Source organism: Neoarius graeffei, chromosome 12 (assembly GCF_027579695.1).
Source record: "Neoarius graeffei isolate fNeoGra1 chromosome 12, fNeoGra1.pri, whole genome shotgun sequence".
Classification (NCBI taxonomy): Eukaryota; Metazoa; Chordata; class Actinopteri; order Siluriformes; family Ariidae; genus Neoarius; species Neoarius graeffei.
Window position 1 is genome coordinate 61,222,069 of NC_083580.1, and position 17,128 is coordinate 61,239,196.

Below are 17,128 nucleotides of genomic sequence, written 5' to 3' on the forward strand. Positions count from 1 at the left end.
GTGCTGTGGAGTTGAAATTTTCAGACTGCGAAAAAGCCCTGCTGGCCACGGTCTGGGCCGTTGAACACTTTCGCAGTTACATTGGTGGCCAGAAGGTGGTGATAGAGACCAATCATCAACCGGTCTCGTTCTTGAACAGCCAGAGGCTGAGAGAGGGAAGAGTTTCGAACAGTCGCATCGCAGCTTGGATGATGGCATTACAGGGCTACGACGTCGAGGTGAAGTACGCCCAGAACCACAAGATGGCGCTTGGCCGAGGCCTGGCGGAATGCCAGCATTGCGACTGCGAGAATAGTCCGGATCAAACCGAACTAACAACCGTACCTGCTCTCCCCTCCGACCACCACTACTATGACGAGAACGCCTGCAAAGACCTCCCCACCGCTTACATAGATGGATGCTCATTCCATCATGAATGCAAAGTCCAAGCCGGTGTCGGTATCGTATGGGCGAACGGCCCTATACTAGGGAAATACCAACATCGACTCGGGGCTAAGACTAGCCAATATGCGGAGGTAGCAGCCGTGCTCATCGTCTTGCAACAAGCTGCCCGTGAGAACATCAAGCAGTTAGTTCTCTGCTCCGATTCAAACTATGCCAGGCATAGGTTCGTCTCACACTTCCCGTTGTGGAAGGTGAAGGACATGAAAAATGCAAGGGGCAAGGAAGTGAAACACTCCGAACTCTTCCTAGCATGCGATCGACTCGTAACCGAACAGGGAATGTGCGTCTACTGGAAGAAGGTGAAGGGACATTCTCAAGTCCCAGGACCTGACAAAGTCGGTAACGATGAGGCAGATGGCCTCGCCAAAGCGGGAGCCGTAGACGGCCCCCTTTGGGAATTCCAGCCGTTATGGCTTCCCGAGACGCCACGCCATAACGTAACCGCGATTACTCGCCGACAGGCTAGAGCAGGTCAAACTGACGCAGCACCCCAAGCGGGAACAGTGCAACTCGGCCGACTGCCCCAGGACGCCGACCTGGTGTCTATGCAGGAAAGGGATCCCGTGATCCACCAAATCCGTAAGTTCCTTGCGGACCCCGTGGCGTTCCCAGTTTCCCCACAAGAGTTGCAACAGTCCCGAGACTTAAGTCACCTTCACAATCTCAAAAACGGCTTAAAACTCGAGAAAGGACTCCTGGTGTACACACCACGAAACCAGGGACCTCCCCGGTGGGTCGTGCCCACAGATCATAGGGGGGTCATGTTGCAGTACGCTCACGACAGCCCATGCGGGGGCCATAGGAACGCTCAGGCGACCTACCAGACACTCCAACAGATTGTCTATTGGCCCTTCATGATTCAGGACGTTACCGAGTAAAAGGGTCAAAGGGAATGTCAAAGGGTGCTTGATTTGCTGCCAATTCCGACCAGCCCAACCGTTGAACTGCGCCCCCCTGCAAAGCAAAGGCATCTCATTCCCCTGGTCTAATCTCCATATAGACTGGGTCGGACCGGTGCCGAAATCGGCTCGAGGTAATAAGTACCTCCTGACCGTCACATGCGCGTTCACGAAGTGGGTGGAATGCTTGCCCGCCCCGAACGAAACTGCAGAGACCACCGCTCTCCTCCTTATGAACCATGTGTTCAGCCGTTGGGGCTTGCCCCTATCCATTGATTCCGACCGAGGTACTCATTTCACCGCAGAGGTCATGAGAGTGCTGTGGGAGATGCTCGGAGTCGAGGCAAAATTCCACATCGCGTATCATCCTCAGTCTTCCGGTCAGGTCGAACGCGCCAACCAAACCATCATGAGCATGCTTCGCAAGTATGTCAGCCACCATGGCAAAGATTGGGACGTCAAACTCCCTCTGGTGCTGATGGCCATTAGGTCCACTCCTCACCGCACCACCGGAGTCACCCCGTTCGAAATGATGACTGGCCGCGAAATGGTTCTCCCCTTACACCTCCTCTACCGACCAGAGGACCTAAGCATTGCCACTGCGTACACCACACACCAGTACGTCACCGACTTGCAACGCCACTTGCAGGCCACATTTGCGTGGGCCCAGGAACACCTCGAAAAGAGTGCGAAAGGCCAGAAAGCTTACTACGACAGAAAGGCGACACACCGTGAGTACGAAGTAGGCGACAGAGTCCTATACTTCAATTTCACCAAACCGGTAGGAGTAGCCAGAAAATTCTTACCCCATTGGTCCGGTCCTTTCGAAATCGTCGGTAAACTGTCCTCCGTCGCCTACCGCATCAAAACTTCGAAGCCCAGCCAGGCGCCTTCGTATAGATGGGTCCATAGCAACCAAATAAAGCTCTTTGAGCAGTCCACACTCCATAGGGGGGTGGACAAACAATAAGTTATAGCCTGCCCAACTTAGTTGCATGCCTCTCAATCCATAAGCGTGCATCTATAAGTAACCACCCTTGTTACCACCCAAATCGGAATAACAAACTCCTGTATGTTGCAGAATGGCCCCTCTCTGGATCCTCGGCATCTTCCTAGTCCTGCAGACCACACGGGCAGGTAACATAGTGGAACCAGGTCCGCCGAGCGGCATCATTCTCCAAGATGCCCCAGGACTGCTTCTCACGCTTCTCACCAATTGCCGCGTCCACACCCAGCGCGTGTACACCCGCCTTGATCCTTGGGACGTGTATCGTAAGCATTTTAGGTCGCCCACACAAACAAACCTTGAAACCGGGCCTGACTCCGAGATTGGGTCCAACACCGAACACGCCAAGCGTACCACAGCTCACATGCTCGAACAGTTACAGAAGTTCATAGTCACTGAGGAGGAACTCAGCAGCAAAACACGCCCTAAACGGTTCCTCGGAGGACTACTTACTGCTGCATCCGCCATCGGCTCTCTGTTCTCACTGGGCCTCTCTGCCGTTAACACCGTTAGCCTGACCACGGTCAAACGAGAAATGAACATTCTTAAGGAAGAAATGCCAGAAATCCAGGGTAGACTACTAACTCAACAGGAGGAGCTGCAGGGCCTAGGCAAAACCCTGCAGGGAACCATACTAACCGTTAACATGCATTCTACATTAATCAAGAACACAGTACATGCCGTAGACAGGCTAGCGACAATCATGAGAAGCGAAGTCAAGTACGTCCGAGTAATCCGAGACCTAATGCAGGACCTGATGAGAGAAGTAAGTAGCTCTCTCAGCACCCTGAGTGGAGGTAAAATCCCACCATATTTGATACCCCTCAGCATGGTTGACAGCATACTCCGATCTACTACCACGACTATTGTTTACTCATCACAGATTCATCTGGCTTATAGTCTTGGCAGTGCTATTCCCATTTTTGTGAACCCTCAAAACCTAGAAATAGGCTTCATCCTCAATCTTCCCATTATTGAACGGCAAAACATATACAGAATCAAATCTGTCCTTAATGTAGGTTTCTGGAACAATGACGTACACGTACGTTTGCAGACACCTCCTACCATAGCCTATCACGATGACAACCCCTCTATCTACCTCATCCCTAACTTAGACATGTGCACCTCTACCAAAGATATCCACAGGGTCTGCCCCAGCAATCCCTTTATCCGAGACACCACAGACCGTCTCTGTGGATTGACAAAAGTCCCCGATCAGAAGTGTGCAGGCAAATTGTCTATTAAAGATGAAAGAATCGGAACTAGAGTAGAAAGAGCTGGTAATCGGTGGCTAATCAACACTCCCCAAACTGAGATTCTGATATCATATGATCAACATAACACTGCCACTAGAATGAAGATCCCTAACGAAACCTCTCTCCTAAGTGTCCCACTAGGAGCCACTGTTCACGTGGGTGACATCACCCTCCATCACCTTAGCGCTGACCAGTATGAGACTGAGATAGAAATGCCCGATGCCTTCCCAGGTCACGAACTTGAGATAAACTCCACCCTCCAAGCACAACTACTGCTGGAAGGGACCAAAACCGTGCAATTCAATCTTAAGCCCACTGGCATCGCTACCACTTTCTTGAATAACCGCGCAAACCCCTCGTCCGATCAAGGATCTTTAATAAGCCAAATTGCCCTGGGATTTCTAGCTAGCGGTTGGGTTATCACAGTCTTCATAGCCATCACTCTACATAGGTACATACTGACACTATCAATTATTACATAATTTATAATTTAATTAATCCTAATTCCACCTACAAATGTACAGAACCAAAATGAGAAAAAATGTTGTCTCTGTCCAAATATTTATGGACCTAACTGCAAGTCTGTACTGCAGTTTCATCATTCTTATTTTTGCCAATAAAAATATTCTGAAGAAAAATAACAAGAGAACAATGAACACACACGTATCCAGAGCAGTAGGCAGCTATGGGGATGGTTGGGGATTAAGTGCCTTGCTCAAGGGCACTTTAGCCATGATTCACAGGGAGGGGAAAGTGTTCTCCTCTCATGGCATTCCCCCCAGTCCTGGGAATCGAACCAGCAACCCTTTGGACCAAAAGCTGCTTCTCTAATCTTCAGGCCTTGGCTTCCCCCACCAGTTATTGGTGTGGTGTTCAAAAAAAAAAAATTATGTATCTCAATTGATTTCTCACCAGTTTTGTTTTGTATTCAATCCAAAATGACTTGAACATAATCTATGAATATAAATATGAACAAAAAGTAAATCTTTCGATGTTCAACAGAGAAAAAGAGCCAATTACATCAGTGTTGCGCTCTCTCTCACACACATCACAGCCACTCCGAGGAAATAAGTCAGCATACTTTTGGACTTTAGACACTTACCATAGTGGTATAATGATGAATCACTCTCATAAGCATATGTGCTAAGTAGTACATCAAGGTTTCCAGAGAATTCTGCACTGTTCTACCATGCAGCCACACCTGAACAAATATGACCTTCATGGAGGAGTCATCCGAAGAAAACCTTTCCTGCATCCTAGCCACAAAATTCAGTGTCTGAAGTTTGCAAATGAACATCTAAGCAAGCCTGATGCATTTTGGAAACAAGTCCTGTGGACTGATGAAATCAAAATAGAACTTTTTGGCAATAATGTGCAAAGGTATGTTTGGAGAAAAAAGAGTGCCAAATTCCAGGAAAAGAACGCCTCTCCAACTCTGAAGCATGGGTGTGGATCGATCATGCTTTGGGGTTGTGTTGCAGCCAGTGGCACAGGGCACATTTCATTGGTCGAGGGAAGCATGGATTCGAATAAATACCAGCAAATTCTGGAAGCAAACATCACACCATCTGTAAAAAAGTTGAAGTTAAAAAGAGGATGGGTCCTACAATAAGACGATGATCCAAAACACACCTCAAAATCTACAACGGAATACCTCAAGAGGCACAAGCTGAAGGTTTTGCCCTGCCCCTCACAGTCCCCTGACCTAAACATCATTGAAAACCTGTGGATAGATCTGTGTTCCAGAGAATCCTTCATCACTTCGCTAAAACTCTCCCACAAACTCACTCAGTTTAAATTGATATGGTATTCTTGACTAAACTTGTCCAGCTGGGAGGGTGGAGAGGATGGACTACTCTACATTCTTTATGAAGTCTGATCTCTGGGAGTTGGCAAATATGCACAACATTCTGATTGAAGGGAGTGACTAGTTGAAACCGTGTGAAAGTGGGTGAGCAGATTTGATATAAAAGAGATAAGAACTCAGACCTTCACATACACCTGCTGAAAACATGAAGTCGAGTTGCCTATTTCTGGTCCTGGGCTTTATCCTGATCCTGGTGCTCTACTCAGATGCTAACCGTGAGTTGTTGTTGTTGTTGGTATTATTATTATTATTGCTGTTGTTGTAATATTTATAACACGTATCTCCAGAGTTAAAGAATTCAAGTTAAAGATCAAATCAGTTCAAGAAAATTATATTAAATTATAAAATATCTGATGTTTAGTTATTAATTCTGCTATTTTTGATTTTTTTTAATGAAGCCATATTGATCATGTACATTGATGCAGTAATTACAGTGCAACCTGATCAAGTTCTTCTCTCTCTCTCAGTACCTGAACCCCACCGTATCTCATGCTGTTTCAAATTCTTTCCTGGAAAAATTCCTGATCAACACATCCTGAAAGTGACAAAAACAAACCCAGACTGTACAGCAGGCGGCTTCATGTGAGTATTTGCCTTTGGAAATTAAACACATGTATTACTGTTTTATTATAGGATAATAAAGATTTATACATAATAATAAATCACGCTTGAATGATCTGTCTGTTAGAAGCCATTGTTAATGTGTGTGTTAATGTGTGTGTGTTTTTCAGTGTTTTGACGCGTAGGCTCTATAGCCTGTGTGTTCGTGAAGACCCCAGAAAAAATTAATGGGCCGTAATTCTGCAGCTCCGATGGAAAAGAAATGCAAACCTAATCAAGTTTATATAACCCTTCATGCAACTTTTTATGCAATTCACCCCACTGTATTTACTTTCTCCTCAATGTGAAGCTTCAATTCAATGTTATGAATAAAAAATACATATAATACACAGACTATGTTGCATGATTTCATAACATTAAAGTGCATTGAGTAATGAATAAAATTCTCCATTTTATGCTATCATTTAGTAATTATTTGCTGAAGGCAAAGTGAATATCCGTAAATAATGACTGAGACGAAGCCAAGGTTATTATTTGCCAATATTCACTGAGCCTGAGGCGGATAACTGTTTAAATATAAATACTAGTGCATCTCAAAAAATTAGAATACCATGAAAAAGTTCCTTTTTTCATAATTTAATTCAAAAAGGTAAACTTTCATATATTCTATATTCATTACATGTAAAGTGAAATATTTAAAGCCTTTTTTGTTTTAATTTTGTTGATTATGGCTTATAGCTCATGAAAATCAGAAATCCAGTATCTCAAATTATTAGAATATTCCCTAAGATCAATCAAAAAAAGGATTTACAATACAGAAATGTCCAACTTTTGAAAAGTATATTCATTTATACACTCAATACTTGGTTGGGGCTCCTTTACCATGAATTACTGTATAAATGCGGTGTGGCATGGAGGTGATCAGTCTGTGGCACTGCTGAGGTGTTATTGAAGCCCAGGTTGCTTTGATAGTGGCCTTCAGCGTATCTGTATTTTTGGGTCGGATGTTTCTCATCTTCCTCTTGACAATACCCCATAGATTCTCTTATGCAAGCTGCATTTTCACATACTGACTGGAACAACCTGCTTAAGTATCACTTGTAATCCAAACAAATGACGTTTCAAGGAATTGAATACTTTTGCAAGGCACTATAGATCCCTTCGCAGTAAACGTCATTCATACGTAAGCGGAAATTGCGCGCGCAGCCTGGACCCAAAAAAGACTCAGAAATGCCTAGTTGTTGTGTTGTCGGGTGTCAGAATCGTAGCAGTGATGGGGTTAAAATGTACAGAATTCCAGCAGGATCTCACCCATTCCAAAAAAATCGCCGACGTCTAAGGCTACGTTTACATTACGTCGAATCAGCGGATCATCAGATTAACGTTCTTAAAACGATTCGCGTTTACACTAAAACCGTTAGCCGTGCACATAGCAACGCCAATACACGGATACGCTCGGCTCCGCAGGCATCCTGCGCTCCAAATCACTCCGCCCTGAACAGCGAGTGCCCTCTGGAGGGTGCGCACTCCGGCCCTGCGCAGCTCACAGAGCGCGCGAGTGAAGTGCACGAGCCACGATTCGGGACTGAGCCGCTGTGTGTGTGATCCCAGCGCATATCACTTACTACCTGCAAGTGGAAGGATGGCAAGCCTAAAGACAATCATAACTACACAATGGGCAGTATTTGCATCAGTATTTGCAGTATTTTCATACTTTTATACTCTTTAATGAAAGGTGATACAAGGCGGAAGTCCGCGCCGTTTTTCAGCAGTCGCGTCACATGACCAACGCCAGCGAATCAGGAAGGTGGATGTCACAGTGACGTTGTCCAATGAGACGCCAGCTAGAGCTCAGCACAGCGTATCCGCGTATTTTGAATGTTTACACAGCACCGGAGCTGACACGATCTAGATTGAATACGTGGACGCTGGCGGATTCCCGTTTCCAGGCGGTTCCAGGGGGTTTAATGTAAACGGACAGTGCGTCCGCAAAGAAAACGAGACAGATACGGTCTAGTGTAAACGTAGCCTTAGACTACAAGCCATCAAACGTGTAGACTGGGATGAAAGCACCATCAAAAATGCGCGGGTTTGCAGCGCCCACTTCATCACAGGTAAGATCAGGCTATTTATTAAATCTTTCTTTTTTATTCTTTCTAGTCTTCGTTTATTGATGTAGCAAAATACTTTGGTAACGTTTGTCTGATTAGCTGGGTCATAGTTACACAATGTAATGAATATTGTTAGCATGTTAACTTAGCTTTGCATGCAATTTTGTTTGTAGGAGAGGTCTCGCGTGACTCAAGCAGTCCAGATTTTGTGCCATCATTATTTGTGTATGCCGAAAATCACAATTTTAAAGCAAGGATGGAAAGGTAAAATTGTGTGCCCTCACTCTAAATGCCAACTTACGTTGACTGCTCTAACCTAGCTCCTGCCCTGTTCAGTTTCATTTCTGGTCTCTGCCTCTCGCTTTTTACGCAGCTTTGATTTCTCTTAGCTGCACTCTTTACACTATCATTCCTTTCATGCCATTACCTCCTGCAAATTGCTGTTTAGTGTTGGTATTTGCTGTTGTAGCGTTGGTATTTGCTGTTGTAGCTAAAGCCACATTGCCATTACATCACTGGCATAATTTGATTAAAACAAAATGAATATGAATGTCCCATTGTTAATCAAGTTGTACATGTCCACACATAGCAATCATATGTGTCTAAAGACTTGTAGGCACGAAGTCTTGTCAATAAGGTACGAGTATATATCTGGCCATTGTATACCAGGGAACTTACTAACATCGTCCGTCCACTCTTTAATTAAATGCGGATCCGGTAGGCGATGTCCACTTGTTAGAGTTAACTTATTTATGTAGCATTCTCGATCTTGTAACGACAATTGTTTTGAATAATCTGACAGCTCATAATGCCGGTCTATGGGCAGCGCCATTGTTTCTGGGTCCAGGCTGCGCGCGCATCCTGGCAACGGTCGGTTTGTTTACAAACATGCGAAGGGGTCTATAAAAATTGCACAGTATTGTACATTTCCATGAAATGACTAAAAGTGAAACATTTATCATACAAGGCATGAATATGAGAACATTACATAAGCTGTTGACATTGCATACTTGCCAACCTACCGATTTGAGGTGGTCTACCGATTCTGACAGGTGAATACCACCTACTGCTTTTAGTTCGAAAAAATACTGCATTAGAAAATAATCAGTGAACACTGTTGGATTTGCTCTTATGACTTCGCTTCAGCTGTTTTGGCACAGGGGATACAAGTATACAGAGTCAAACAGTCATATTAAGTGAAGCCAAGCGCCAGTGGAATGGTGCAATAATGATGTTGAATCTGACATTTAATTGAATTTAATCTAAATCTAAAGCATGTATATTGTGAAGTATGTCGGTCTAATTTCCCAATCAATTTTTTTCAAATGTGGCAGTCGGAATGCACGAGAATCCACCATTTTTTTTTTTTTCAAAAATTTTCCGTGAGGGCATGTCCCTCACCCTGGACGTCCCAGAATGACATGAATGTGACACACAGTCTGATCTACTGCTTTTCATTCTCTGGAAGTTGACAAGCAAGCAGTAACCAATACAAAGCGACTGAAGTGAACCGAATTGCCTTCATGATTGTTTCAGCTCGTGGGGAGCCGTCCGGCCTGAAGCCGACTCCCCCCCCCCCCCCCCCCCCCCCGATGGGAGAGGAAGTCCACCACTGCCATCTGTGCCCCCGGCCTGTGGACCACCTCGAATTTAAATGGCTGGAGTGCAAGATACCAATGGGTGATCCACGCATTGGCATCCTTCATGTGGTGGAGCCACTGGAGGGGCGCGTGGTCCGAACAGAGGGTGAAAGGGCACCCCAGCAGGTAGTACTGGAGGGCGAGGACTGGCCACCAAGTGGGCAGCCCCCAGCCCTCTGTCCGATGCATCTGTCTGCAAAATAAAGGGGAGAGAAACATCAGGGGAGTGAAACGTCAGGGGAGTGTAACAGTGGCCCCCCACATAGTGCAGCCTTTACCTTAGAGAAAGCCTGTTGGCATTGCTCTGTCCACTGGACCAGATCTGGTGCTCCCTTTTTAGTGAGATCAGTCAGCGGGCTGGTGACATCCAAATAATTAGGTATGAACCGCCGATAGTAGCCAGCCAGCCCCAGGAACTGTCTCACCCCCTTTTTGGTCTTGGGCCTCGGGCAGGCCGCAATCGCTGCCATCTTATTAATTTGGGGACGCACCTGCTCACGGCCCAAGTGGAAACCCAGATACCGTACTTCTACCCGCCCAATCACACATTTCTTTGGGTTGGCTGTGAGACCCACCCGCCTCAGCAACCTTAGGACGGCCCTAAGGTGTTCAAGGTGCTGCGGCCAATCATTACTATAGATGATAATGTCATCCAGATACACGGCTGCGTAGGTGGCGTGGGGGCGGAGGACCCTGTCCATAAGCCACTGGAACGTAGCAGGCGCCCCAAACAGCCCAAAAAGAAGTGTGACGAATTGGTGTAAGCCAAACGGTGTGGAAAACACCGTTTTCTCTCAGGACAGAGGAGTCAAGGGGATCTGCCAATATCCCTTCGTTAAATCCAGTGTCGAATAAAAACGAGCAGTGCCTAATCGATCAAGCAACTCATCAATGCGAGGCATTGGGTACGTGTCAAATTTAGACACCGCGTTGACTTTTCTATAGTCCACACAGAACCAGACCGACCCATCGGTCTTGGGGACCAGGACCACTGGGTTATTCCAGTCACTGTGGGACTCCTCGATTATGCCCATTTCGAGCATGGCTTCAAGTTCATCCCGGACCACCTTTTTTTTGTGTTCGGGCAGACGGTAAGGGCGGCTGTGCACTACCACCCCCGGGGGCATCTCAATGTGGTGTTCTATGAGGTGGGTGCAGCCGGGCAGGGGCAAAAACACGTCGGAAAATTCTTTCTGCAACTGGGCTACCTCCATGAGCTGGGTCAGGGAGAGGTGGTCTCCACAGGGGACCGGAGTGGTGGGCGATGTCAATTTTCTTTTTTGAACCTCCGGCCCCAGCTCCACCTTCTCCGGAATTACTGACACCAACGCCACAGGGACCTCCTCATTCCAACGTTTTAATAGACTGAGGTGGTAAACTTGCAATGCCCCACCCCTGTCTGTTCGCCTCACCTCATAGTCGACATCCCCAACTCGCCATGTGACCTCAAAGGGCCCTTGCCACTTGGTGACCAATTTGGAGCTCGACATGGGCAGTAATACGAGTACTTTGTCTCCCGGTGTGAACTCCCTAAGGCGCGTTTCCTGTTGTACAGTCGGGCTTGACGTTCTTGCGCCTGCCGCAAATTCTCCTGGGTTAAGTGCGTGAGTGTGTGGAGTTTGGCCCGCAGGTCGAGAACGTATTGAATTTCGTTCTTACTAGGTGAAGGTCCCTCCTCCCAATTTTCACGTAGCACGTCCAGAATGCTACGCGGCTTATGCCCATATAACAATTCAAATGGTGAAAATCCTGTGGAGGCTTGTGGGACCTCTCGTACTGCAAATAACAGGGGCTCGAGCCACTTATCCCAATGACATGCATCTTCGCTTACGAACTTCCGAATTACATTTTTGAGAGTTTGATTGAATCGTTCTACTAAGCCATCTGTTTGTGGGTAATAAACGCTGGTGTGGATAGGCTTAATCCCCAGTAACCCATACAGCTCGTGCAGTGTGCGTGACATGAAAGTAGTGCCTTGGTCTGTCAGGATTTATTTTGGAATCCTGACCTGGGAGATAAAGCGGAAGAGTGCTTCTGCTATACTGCATGCTGAGATATTGTGGAGAGGCACTGCTTCCGGATATCGCATTGCATAGTCCGCCAGAACTAAAATAAAGTGATATCCCCATGCTGACCGATCTAATGGCCCAACGAGATCCATCCCAATTCTTTCAAATGGGGTCTCGATTAAAGGGAGAGGGTGCAAAGGCGCTTTTGGAGGGGCCACGGGATTTACTAATTGGCATTCGCAGCACGCCACACACCACCGATGGACATCCCTGCGAATCCCTGGCCAATAGAACCGGGCCATTATTCGGGCTAGTGTCTTATCCTGCCCCAAGTGTCCAGCCATGGGATTAAAGTGAGCCGCCTGGAATATGAATTCCCGGCGTCTCTTTAGAATTAACAGCTGTGTTACCTTTTCACCAGTTTGAGTGTCCTGCATCACTCGGTATAGCCTATCCTTAATAATAGCAAAGTAGGGGAAGGCCAGCGTCGCATTTGGCTGGAGAATTTGACCATCGATTACTTTCACTTGGTCAAATGCATGCTGCAGAGTCCCATTTCGCGACTGCTCTAATGGGAAATCCCCAAGGGAATCCCTGAGAGAGGGAGGAGGGGCGGAGCGCTCCTCACTCCGCGTATAGCCCTGATGCGGTGCTGACGTTGACGGCTCTGTGACAGCTTCTCCCGCCAATGCTACTCTGGGGCTTTCCCTCGCTGAATTATGGCAGGACCCACTCTTCACTATGTGCGTCATTAATTCCTTAAACCCCAGCCAATCAGTCCCCAAAATTAGCAAGTGGGTGAGATGAGGGTTAACCGCCGCCTTTACACTATGTTTTTCCCTTCAAAATAGAATGTGGACAGACACTAAAGGGTAGTTGTGAACATCCCCATGCACACACAACACCTTCACCATTTGTGCTCTCCCCAATGCCTCACCTTGCACCAGGTTTTGGTGGACTGAAGTCTGGTTACAGCCGGAATCCACCAAAGCCTGATACGTATCCCCTTGGACACTTACCAGTAATCGATACGCTCCGGCCTGATCGAGGGCGGTTTCTGGTGCGTCGGGGACCCAGACCACCACGCCCACCTCCATCGTGGAGCACTGATGTTGGAGATGTCCTGGCTCCCCGCAGCACCAGCACACAGGCCCAGGCTCTCCCTCTGCACTGGTGTTATGGACATGACTCACGTGGGGGGAGGAGACACAGACAAGGAAGGGGGAAACAGGAGGACACCATGGGTGCGCCGGGCCAGCTGGGGGGGAGCCGGCCCCCATCTCCACAGTGGGGGAATGGGGTGGGGACGGGAAGCAGAGGGAGAGAGAGAGAGGAGAAGAGGAGGCACGCCGTCCTTTTATCGGAACGGCCACCATGTGGTCCTCTGCCAGCTCGATTGCCTGGTCCAGCGACGCCGGGCGATGACACTGGACCCACTCCGCCGTTCCTTCTGGAAGTCACGCGATGAATTGCTCCAGTGTCACCAGGTCGATCACTCCCTCGGCATCACGGTCGTCTGCCCTCAGCCACCGCCGGCAGACGTCCTGGAGTTGCTGCCCGAACGCAAACGGCCAGCCGACCTCCTCCAAGCACAGTGAGCAGAAGCGCTGCCGCTGTTGCTCTGGGGAGCGGCCGACATGCTGGAGGATGGCTCTTCAAAGTTCCACATACACAAGCTGGCTGCCAGCGGGGAGCTGCAGCGCGGCCAGTTGCGCCTCACCCATCAGCAGGGGGAGGAGGCGCGCCGCGCACTGGTCCACCAGCCAACCCCACGCCTCAGCTGCCTGCTTGAAGAGCGTGAGGAAGGCTTCCGGGTCGTTGTGCAGACCCATCTTCGTTAGCGTGAAGTGGGGAGGGTCCGCTCAGGTGGTGTTCGTGGGCCCCGCCGACACGAGCAGGTGCCGGAACACCTGGCGGTCCTCCTGTTGGGCCAGCACCAAGGCTTCGAACCGTTGTTCTTACTCCTTTCAGAGGGTGACCAACGCTTGGTGCTGATTGTGCTGGGCTGTGGCGAGGGCATGGATCAGGTCCTTAAACGGTGAGGACTCCATGGGGCTGTTCCCTTCTGCACTCTCCCGGGTTTCGGCACCACTGTAGCAAGACCTTGATGTGGGTGGAGCACAGAAGCACGGCAGACGGTTATTTGCGTTCTGAATTGCTTTATTGCTGCTTTTCAGCAAACAGCTCAAACTCTCTCTCTCTCACACACACACACACACACACACACACACACACACACACACACACACACACACACGCTATTATCGAGCCCTCGGCACTGACCTCCCCTTCTCATTCTCCTTTTATAGGGCGCGGTCACTGGAGGAGACACACAAACACGTTAATTGACAACAGGTGTAGTGACACAACTACTCACCTTCCCTGAGTTCGCCCTCCATTCACAGACCGATGCTCAGCCATGCCCCCGCTGCCACAATGTAAATTAAGTACTCATGTAAACAGAGACTGATCAGCTTCAAATTGTCTAACTGATGAAGGGTAATTAGTGTCGGATTTATGCTGTTAAATTTAATTGAGTATTTATTCTAACTACATACACATTTAATGAAAAATAAACCAATTTGTTTCATATTAATAATCCACCATCATCCCAGTGTGTGGTAAAACAGGCCAAATCGCCAGGTCCAGGTCCACAAAAAAAAAAAACTGGCTCTGCCACAAATAGCACTTTAGTGCAAGGTGTTTTATTTACAGTGCATCCAATATACAGGCAAACATGCAAAAGTTGCCAAGAGCAGTGAAAAGGTATATTGTAGGTTATATAATACAAAAAAAACCTTACTAAATTACAAATAATAATAATAATAATAATAATAATAATAATAATAAAAGACGTAGGAGAAATAGCACTTCCACAAAATATGGAACTTTTAGAGCCACAGTCTACATTACCCTTGCTGTCCCCTCTCACTCTCCCATACACTGAATGAGGATCCCCTTTCAGGCCCTAAGCCCCTCCCCTGGGTCATACCAACCCTGCACATTAATCAATTATTGTCACAAAAGGCATAATGGATTACATGTGCAGCAATAATCACACGTTCATATAAACACTGCACATTACCATAAAAACTATTGCACTTTTGCCCATCTAGCATGTATAAACAACACATTCACTGACACCCCCCCCTTCCCATAGTATAGTCCAATCCCACGATGCATTGCGCAGGCCAGACACTACTAAAGTAGCCCCAAGTTTGAACCGCTCAGTTTGGCTCTCATTTCCCTGCATTGGAATTACGCGGACCATTCAAATGACCCACCAAACACAGAAACGCCACCAACAGACACGCCAAACACAAAATACAAGAAGACAAAGAGCGCTCAAAGAGAAGTACAAACACAACATTCAACAATGACCATTTTATCGTGTGTGGCATAGCAAATTGTTTAAAAGTACAAACTACTAAAGATGAAGGCAATGTGTGTGTGCGCGTGCATGCGTGTACGTTACTCTCTGCTACTAACTTTAGGTGTGCACCCCCGCTGTCGTAGCCGTAATATTATTGTTTAATGAAAGTAGCGTGTAAACGGGAAAACAACAAGCGTGCTTTACGTGCTTAATGAAACAATAGGCAACGCTACAGGTGCCGCTCGTGAATGGAGACAGAGGCCTCCGTCACACAGTGCCAAAAAAAAACCTCAAATCACATCACTCAATGACTACTGGCCCGTCGCACTCACTCCCATTATGATGAAGTGCTTTGAGAGGCTGGTAAAGGAGTACATCACTTCCAGGCTCCCTCCCACATTCAACCCCTTCCAGTTTGCCTACCGGCTGAACCGCTCCACTGAAGACGCCACACACACACCTGAGCCTTGCACACCTGGAGGAGAAGAACACTCATGTGCGGACACTGTTCCTTCAGTTCAGCGTTTAATACCATCATTCCACAGCATCTGGTGAACAAACTGGGTCCCCTGGGCTTCAGCACCCCCCTGTGCAACTGGCTGCTAGACTTCCTCACTGAAAGACCACAGTCAGTGCGGGTCAGACAGAACACCTCCAGTGTCATAACCCTCAGCACAGGCTCCCCTTAGGGCTGTGTCCTGAGTCCTCTGCTGTTCACTCTGATGACACATGACTGCGTCCCCAGGGCTGCCAGCAACCACATTGTGAAGTTTGCGAACGAAACAACAGTGGTGGGCCTCATCAGGGACGATAACCTGGCCTATAGAGAGGAGGAGGAGCAGCTGGTGGGCTGGTGCAGGGAAAACAACCTGATCCTGAACGTGGACAAAACTAAAGAGATCATTGTTGACTTCAGGAAAAACCAACCCAGCCACGCTCCACTTCTCATCAATAATACAGCCGTGGAGGTGGTCAATAGCACCAAGTTCCTGGGGGTGCACATCACAGACAACTTCACCTGGTCTGTGAACACTGTCACTGGTAAAGAAGGCACAGCAACATCTGCACTTCCTGTGTAGGATGAGGAGAGCCCACCTGCCCCCACCCATCCTCACTACATTCTACAGACGCACCATAGAGAGCGTTCTAACCAGCTGCATCTCTGTGTGGTGTGGAGGCTGCAGTGCCTCCGACTGGAAGACTGTGAGGAGAGTGGTGAGGACAGCAGAGAAAATCATTGGGACTTCTCTTCCCTCCATTCAGGACATTGCACCAAGGCGCTGCATGTCTTGAGCCGGTAACATCATCAGTGACCCCTCACACCCTCACTATGGACTGTTCTCCCCTCTGGCCTCTGGAAAGAGGTTCCGCAGCATTCGGTGCAGGACCACCAGGTTCTGTAACAGCTTTTCCCCCAGGTCACCAGACTGCTGAACTCCAAATCCAAACTCTAAACTTCTATTTATAACTTGAACATTTCTTAATTCCACAGGTCACTTTATACTACTGTACTTTATAATATTTTTGCTTTTGCATAATTTAATTTCATACACTTCACATTTAATTCTGTGCTGAGCCAAACTGCAATGAAATTTAGTTTGGTGTACACTTGTTGCATCCTGAATGACAATAAAGGTTGTCTAAGTCTAATAACACTGGTCTGCACCCAAAATGCTTCCGAAATAAATATAGACAAACTTTACTAATTCTGGGTCGCTGAGAACGAAAATGAAACTTAAAAAAATTGTTCATTGGCTCTAGTTTTCAAGATTGGCTCTATGAATAAATTGGGTTTGGATAGTACTTGCTTTTTGGGAAAAAATGGTGAATGATGCAATCTGAATCTGGTATTGCATCATACATGATATCATGTTATTCCGAGAGATCCTATGAAATACCTGAGAAATATCTTTGAATTTCCCATTTAAATTTTGAGGAATAAATCTTGTATTGCTCAACATT

At 47.3% G+C, this 17,128-nt stretch overlaps 1 protein-coding gene and 1 long non-coding RNA gene across 7 annotated transcripts in view; one reads left to right on the forward strand and one right to left on the reverse strand.

Moving 5' to 3' along the window:
- The window catches only part of arhgap32b (Rho GTPase activating protein 32b), a 255,649-nt gene that overhangs the window by 93,208 nt on the left and 145,313 nt on the right, over positions 1–17,128 (reverse strand). The window lies entirely within an intron of this gene.
- Positions 5,611–6,364, forward strand: LOC132895477 (uncharacterized). The gene is made up of 3 exons (XR_009655757.1): positions 5,611–5,687; positions 5,940–6,054; positions 6,204–6,364. It is a non-coding gene; the product is annotated as an uncharacterized LOC132895477 (long non-coding RNA).